Source organism: Sinocyclocheilus grahami, unplaced genomic scaffold, assembly GCF_001515645.1.
Source record: "Sinocyclocheilus grahami isolate Dianchi unplaced genomic scaffold, SAMN03320097.WGS_v1.1 scaffold2608.1, whole genome shotgun sequence".
Classification (NCBI taxonomy): Eukaryota; Metazoa; Chordata; class Actinopteri; order Cypriniformes; family Cyprinidae; genus Sinocyclocheilus; species Sinocyclocheilus grahami.
This window is the reverse complement of record NW_015507787.1, coordinates 14,842-22,685: the sequence shown is the minus strand read 5'-3', so window position 1 is coordinate 22,685 and position 7,844 is coordinate 14,842. Positions and strand designations below refer to the sequence as shown.

The following is a 7,844-nucleotide window of genomic DNA, read 5'->3' as shown; positions in this document are numbered from 1 at the left end:
AGATAGATAGATAGATAGATAGATAGATAGATAGATAGATAGATAGATAGATAGATAGATAGATAGATAGATAGATAGAGAATGACAGAGAGACAGTTTAATGGATGGACTGTTAGATAAACAGAACGACAGACAGACAGAGATGCTACAGCTTTTATGAATATATAATAACACCAGATTCTGATGAAAAATCTCACAGCACCGCACCGATGTGATGATGATGGAGTCGTTCAGTAATACCTCCACACACACTCTCACACCCACTCTCACACACACACACCATCCATCAGAACGACGTTTAAGTTGTAGTAATTTTCTTGTGCTTTTTTATTTTATGTCTGTATAGTTTTTATGAATTTAAAATGCAGTTATTTTAGTAGATATGATTCAAACTAATTAAAATAAGAAATCTAGCAAACTAGCTGAAATAATAAAATAATATATTTTTTTAAATTTCATTTCAGCTAATGTTTATATAAAAAATAAACATTACCTGAAATAAAATATAAAAAAATTTATTTCAATATTATTTTATTCTAGTAACAAAAATGTTTTTGTATTTAGGTTTTAGTTAACTATAATAACCCTCTACTCTCTATTTGATAGTATTGCGGTCACATTTATCACATTAACTTGCATTAATTAATTCACTGACACTACAGCAGCCTAAGACTAAACAAATAGTTTATATGAAAAATTATTTTTTTATGTGCTCTGATAAAACATTCACAATAAGACTAGAAATGTGCAAAGTAAATGGGGTTAATTGTCATTTTATGTTGACTTTAACTGCTGAAATGTGCATGAGGAAGAAGAAAGGCCTGACAGTGAGACGGGTAAACAGATCGTGTGTGTGTGTGTGTGTGTGTATCCGCGGTCTGTCGTCACCAGATATATCAACTCTCACTCCGAGCTACCGTTCCCTCAAAAGATCCCGTTTCCCATGAGCCTACGGAGGGGTTTTTGGAGCGTCCCGCGGCCGCTGATGCTGCTGTAAAGTGTGGCTGAGATGACTTTGCCGACGAGGAAGAGGAAAAATGTCTTTAAATGAGAGGCTGGAGTGTGTCTGACAACCAGACAGTGTTCCAAAACCTAGTGAGCCGCCTACATAGTCAGCATTTTAAGGCATCATAGTGTGCTCTCGAATTAATGGCTGGTCTAAAAAGTCAGGTGACATGATTTTGCTGCCTTTTAAGACACTTTTATTAAGGACGAGTATTAATAAAAACTCTTTAATTAAAAATGTATAACTTTTGCTCAATTTATCAGTCCCATATGTTTGTGTTTTGAGTATCACATTATTAGAAAAACACATTTTACCCAATATTATACCCAATTTTTGTGTCCCATGTGTTTGTGAATTGAGTATCTTATTATTAGTAAAATGCATATTTTATCCAAAATTTTACCCAACTTTTGTGTTCCATGTTTTTATGCATTTTGAGTAACACATTATCAGAAAAATGCATATTTTACCCAACACTTTACCTGATTTCTGTGTTAAAATCAGCCAGACATGTCACGGGTAGAGTTGGGTATCGAGAACCGGCTCCTATTTGGAAAATCACTCATTGCTTATTACTGAATAACTTTTGTAGCTTTAATAATAATAATAATGTTTATTTAATTCACAGTGTGAAAACCCAGCAGGTTTTTTTTTTATTCAATTATTCAATATCTGTAGCATTTACTTGAATGTTAAGAATTTATGAATTTACTTGAATGTTAAATAAATGTTATTTAGTTAAATATTGAGTTGGCAGTAGTGATTATAGCCTAAATGTGCCAGGAATAAAAAGGTAGGCTAATTTTTGTAAATATTTTAATCTGAACCGAGATTTAATAAGAACCGGATTCTACATGCAGAATCAGAATTGATAAAAGTGAAACTGTACTCAATGCTAGTCGCAATGGTTTAATAAAACTGAGCATGTCCTGTGTGAACGGCCCCTTAGAAGGCAGCAGCCTATGCAGACAGCAGCTCACTAGGGTTTGGAATCAGAGTTTTCTCCCAAGTCCTTAAGCAGGGTATAAAGCTGCAGGCTTTTGAAGGTGGTGTCAGGAATGGGTTTTCCAGAATGTTCAGCGGCGTGAGTGAGAGGAGAAGAAGAGGCATCGAGACGCAGCCGCAGCCACGAGCAGAAGATCTAGTCGTCTGAAGCGAGACACGGGGCGGAAACAGACACGACGCAGGGCAGAAACACACAGCAGACGGGAAGAGAACAACAGTGCTGGTTAGTACTTCACACCTGTCAATCATTGTCTCATCAGCCTCGTCGCATGCAGCATGCACGGCCCCGCTCACAAATAAATGAAGACGTGTTTAAAAATGTCTCTATTCCCTGGACATCTGCGTCGGCTGCAGCTCACAGATCTATATTCTCTGCCCTACTTACTTCCTGCAAGAACAGCAAAGAGAAACTTTCTATAATCATGATGAATGTTTAGAAATCCAGAGCTCATGCAGGAGCTCAATCCAGCACAACAGTGCCATCTTAAGGACAGTCAATAAAACACATCATGCATTAAAAGAGCAAAGCTGGGTGTTCATTTTTATTTTTATTAAGCATTAAATGTTGTGTCAGTAATCAATAATGAACTTGAGGCATGCTATTTGTCTGTCTTGCCCATCATGAAGCCATACAGTGAAAGCACATATTAGTAACTGATGGTCATTGTGTGAGCTGCAGTGACTCCAGACGAAGCATCTTTATTCATCAGCATGCAATGACAGTCTGACTCACCCCGTCTGAAGCATTTTGCTCTTGTGTGCTGAGAGCTGAGAATAAATGCTTACTGGCATACGTGTGTGAAAATGGATGCAAATAAATCAAACGCTAAACCTACAAGAGCAAAAAACATTGAAGCTGTGAGCTGAAATCAAGACATGGAGACGACATGCACCGTCATGTATGACAGATAACATACAGCCCAAAACAAAAAAAACAGACGTCTTTACAAGCAATTCATTACTTATCAGACTGAAAAGCCTTCACTTCACTGACTGAAACGGGTGGCGAAGACCCTAAATCTGGATTATAGTTAACGGAAACTAAAATTTTTTTTTTTAAAAAGACACATATACATACATTCTTTCACATCTGAATACAGATTGGATTCATTCGGACTGATAAACATCAGTGCATGTAAACAAGAGCAACAGATATCTAGGTAAATCGATACATTAATGAACATGCAGGACCTATTTCACAATCTCGATTCCATTTGAGTGTCTATGCACGATCACACTTTCAACTCGTGTCTGTATCAACAAATGGGAAACAATAATAATAATAATACAAAGTTTGTCAAAGTCAAATCCGGCCAACAGACATCATGTGACAGAGGACCCTAGATATCAAGATTGAGGAGGACAGTATAAAGTACTATTCAATGCACTGCTAACAGGATAAACATGCAATTACAGAGTTACTAAAACCTTGGTAAATGAAGGTTTTAGTCTCCTCTACGCCCACTGAGACCAAAACAAATGATCTGAACGGAAAATGAGCATGAAAGAAAACAAGCAAACCAAGGTATGACTCAAATCACGGAGCGACACCCGAAACTAAACTGGGGCGACGAGAAAATCTGAGGCGTCTCTTACCAGCGTTTTGAGCCCCTTGGACTTCCTGCTGTCCGTTCTTGACTACTGTACCTGGATCTGCTTTCACACACACACACACACACACACACACACACTCGACAACAACAACAACAACAACAACGCGCCGCGCGGCCTGGAGGAGATGACTGAGGACGGATGAGGAATAACACACACGTAACGTTACCTCGCACGATCGCGCCGCGTCGCTCCTCCGTCCGCGTGGGTTCGCGCAGGCAGTGCGTCAGCTGGCGGTCGCGCTGAAGGGGCAGTTATTCATGGAAAAACGGAGAGTTATCTGCCCCTCGGTGTCTCCACTAGCGAGCAACTACAGCGTGAACGCGCAGGGTCCACGTGACAACTTACCCCCATTTGACATTTATGAAAAATACAGTTCAATCTTTCAGATGAAGTCGACCTTCAGGGACTAATCTGATTTTATTCTGTTCAACTGTTAATCAACAGCAAAAAAATTGAACGTATCTGGTTTTAGTTTAAGCCAGAATTCCCAAATTTTAATTTCTAAATGTTCGATATTGAACCACTGATAGAAAATGCAAGCATTTATAACTCAGAACACAGACCTTGACTAAATTGTTTAGTATTATATAACACACTCTAATATAACAGAGGGCACAGCAATCCTCAAATGTCATATATTAGCAGAAGCCAGTCTAATCAGACTGTTTACTGCAATAAAAGGGCGATAAAACTGCAGCAGATAATGAACACCCGCGGGGTTTGAGAAGAGAAGGTTACTGCGCTGTACAGAGCTGCTCGTTACATGCCACATGTTTACAGCACACAGGACAAACACGCTATTACACTAACGTTTTCATCAAATGACGGAAATGTTAAAGGTTCCCTCACTCACAGTCCATCAGTGTGGGGTTTAAAATTAATAGTGACCCAAAAATGAAAGAAACCCTGTTGAAATGTGCTCACCTTCAGGATTGGCTATTTGTAGTTTAATTTTCTTTCCTTGTTCATTTTTATGTTCTTAAATTATTTAAGTTGACTTTTATATTTCTTTTTTTTCTTTTCTTTGCTAAAGCACGTTGAACTACCTTAATGTATGAAAAATGCTATTTTTGAAAGTCGAATTTTGGGGTTTAGCCATCATCATAAAGTACTAAATAATTCACAAAGCTGTAAAATGTAGGCTAAATGGTACGGATAACATTGTTTTTGGCTAAAAGGAAATGTGATTAACATGTAAAACACATGTGACAACTTACCCCCATTTGACATTTATGAAAAATACAGTTCAATCTTTCAGATGAAGTCGACCTTCAGGGACTAATCTGATTTTATTCTGTTCAACTGTTAATCAACAGCAAAAAAATTGAACGTATCTGGTTTTAGTTTAAGCCAGAATTCACAAATTTTAATTTCTAAATGTTAATAAACAAATATTTTCACTTCACAAGTTGTTAACTGATGGACTGGAGTGATTATTGTGATGCTTTTATCAGTTGTTTGGACTCTCGTTCTGACAGCACCCATTCACTTGCAGTGAGACACTGATGCAATGCTACATTTCTCAGAATCTAATGAAGAAACAAACTCATCCTGATCTCGAGTGAGCACCTTTTGGTCTAGTTTTAGTCTCAAAGGTTATAATCCACATCATCTCAGAAATCCAGCCTCATTTTAAAAATGTGATATAAGTAACATTTTATTTACTCGTCATCTGGCTTCCGCCAAACGATTCACACCAGAACACTGACTCACTGGAGGAAGAGTTATTATGGATTATGGACTCTATGTATTTGAGTTAAAAGCGTCTTAATGCTGGATGTGTTTCAGCTTTTGTCTTCTCCAGATGTTCACTGATGGACTGGAGTGCTGTGGATTACTTGTGATGCTTTTATCAGTTGTTTGGACTCTCGTTCTGACGGCACCCATTCACTTGCAGTGAGACACTGATGCAATGCTACATTTCTCAGAATCTGATGAAGAAACCTGATCTCGAGTGAGCACCTTTTGGTCTAGTTTTAGTCTCAAAGGTTAATCCACATCATCTCAGAAATCCAGCCTCATTTTAAAAATGTGATATAAGTAACATTTTATTTACTCGTCATCTGGCTTCCGCCAAACCTTAAAACACACTTAATGCAGAAGAGTCTTACAGCATCGTCTGATTAATGTGAAATGGATGCGAGAGACGACATGCAGATCGATTCTGTTCTAGAAATAAACGTTAACGGCCTGTCTGTGCGTATAAATGTTCATTTATCTCACGTTCTCTCCATATGGAAACTATAGGCCAGTGTTGTTCAGCTGCTCTGACATTAGCTCGTCTCGGGTCACGTTCATTAGTTTTCTGCAAGAGATGACTGAATCTCATTAGAAGAAGCCAGTCGATATCTGCCTGTGGCATCTGTGTATTCAAACTCTGCTCACCAGTCGCTTACAAAACATAATTCTATTAGTGACAAATCAATAGCGGATGATTTATGATACTTATATTTAAATATATATGTAGGGGAGCGACACCGGGGCAAGTTGTCACTCTTTTACTCCAGTCAGTATTTCTCAGGGTGCGTTTACTTTTAAAGGTCTTGAAAAGCACTCAGAAATTGCTAGTAGATTTCACAAATGATTACAAAGAAATGGCAAGTAGCATTAAATTAGACATTACATTTAGAAGACGAAAAAGTGTTGTAAAACTTACTCCAATGACTTTTTCAATAATTTCCAACTTCAGAAAAAAATGATAGTATTTAGTAATATTTTGAACCATCTTTTATACATTTTCATTTTAATTTCAGTGTAAGTTTAATAATTTTGTAATGTGCTTTTCATTTTTATTTTTAAAAAATATTTCTATATACAGATTACATTTTTCAGTCAACTTTTTGAAAATAAAAAATGAATCGTCTTTCATGCAATATTTATATTTGATTTTATTTCAGCTTTATTTCAATTACTGAAAATGATTTGAAATACTTTTAGTTTTAGTTGGCAATAACAACAGTGTCTCAGATTCACAAAAATATATCAATAAATCAAATAAGTGATAGCAATAAATAAAATAGGAGGATATTGCACGGTTAGTTTGGAGGATAGAAATATTCATAAAATACTCTATACTCTCAGAAAAAAGGTACAAGCGGTACCATTTCAAAAGCACACCTTTGTACCTAAAGCCTCTATATTTGTATCTTATAAAAGGTACTGCTCCAGTGACAGCTTTTGTACCTTTTTTCTGAGAGTGTAACTTTAAAACCAATATACACAACCACTGTTGGAGAAGAAACAAGTGTGTGTGTAACTGAGATACAGACTGTGTGACTGCTTCCCCGTGTGACAACTAGCCCCGGTGTGCTGAGTGTGCTCAGATGAGCAGCTGTGTCTCGTCACACACTGATCTGGAGCCTGTGTCTCCTGAAGGAGCTTCTCTCCTGTCGTGACCATATGTCGCTCTGACCCCCGCCGCCCCGCGGCATGCTGGGAATGAACTCACAGACATTAATATACCAGTCAGGAAGCAGCAGAGCAAGTGAAATGCCAGAGATGAGTTCAGGAAGATCCGCTTCTGTGAGGATCATCATCATCATCATCATCAGAGGAAGCCTGCTCACTTCTCACACAATATTAAACAAGCCCGGCCTGTTTCTGAGACGTGAACACGGTTACTACAGTTAAATAAAAATAATAAATGCTAACTAAAATGAAACTTTATTTTAGATTCTAGTTGCCAAAGCAACACTTCTCATTCTCATTTAGTTTAACTTGATATACTAAAATAACTAAAACTATAAATAAAATGAATAGTGCTGTCAAACGATTAATCGCATCCAAAATAAGTTTTGTTTGCATAATATATGAGTGTGTACTGTATATATTTATTATATACAAATACACACACATGCATGCATATATTTAGAAAATATTTACATGTCTATATTTATATTACAAATATATTTAATAAACATTTTTCTGAAATGTATGCATGCATGTATTTATATATACACTGTCCATAATAAATATACACAGCACACATATATAATGTAAACAAAACTTTTATTTTGCACGTGATTAATTGTTTGACAGCACTATTAATAAAGACATCAAATACTAATAATGACAAAACCACATAAAAATACAAAAGCATTAACTAGAATTAAAACGCAAATATAACTAAATATTCATCTATATAACAGTATTAATACTTAATTTGGAAATGAAAGGAAATGCAACAAATATAAATCTTTTTGATATATATATATATATA

General features: G+C 36.5%; 1 long non-coding RNA gene across 1 annotated transcript in view; it reads right to left on the bottom strand.

Annotated features, from left to right (window-relative positions):
* Nucleotides 1-3,953, bottom strand: part of LOC107575392 (uncharacterized) — an 18,566-nt gene extending 14,613 nt beyond the window's left edge. Inside the window, exon 1 of the long non-coding RNA XR_001607861.1 lies at nucleotides 3,792-3,953. This is a non-coding gene — a long non-coding RNA (uncharacterized lncRNA). The remainder of the gene's footprint in view (nucleotides 1-3,791) is intronic.
* Nucleotides 3,954-7,844: the final 3,891 nt, after the last annotated feature.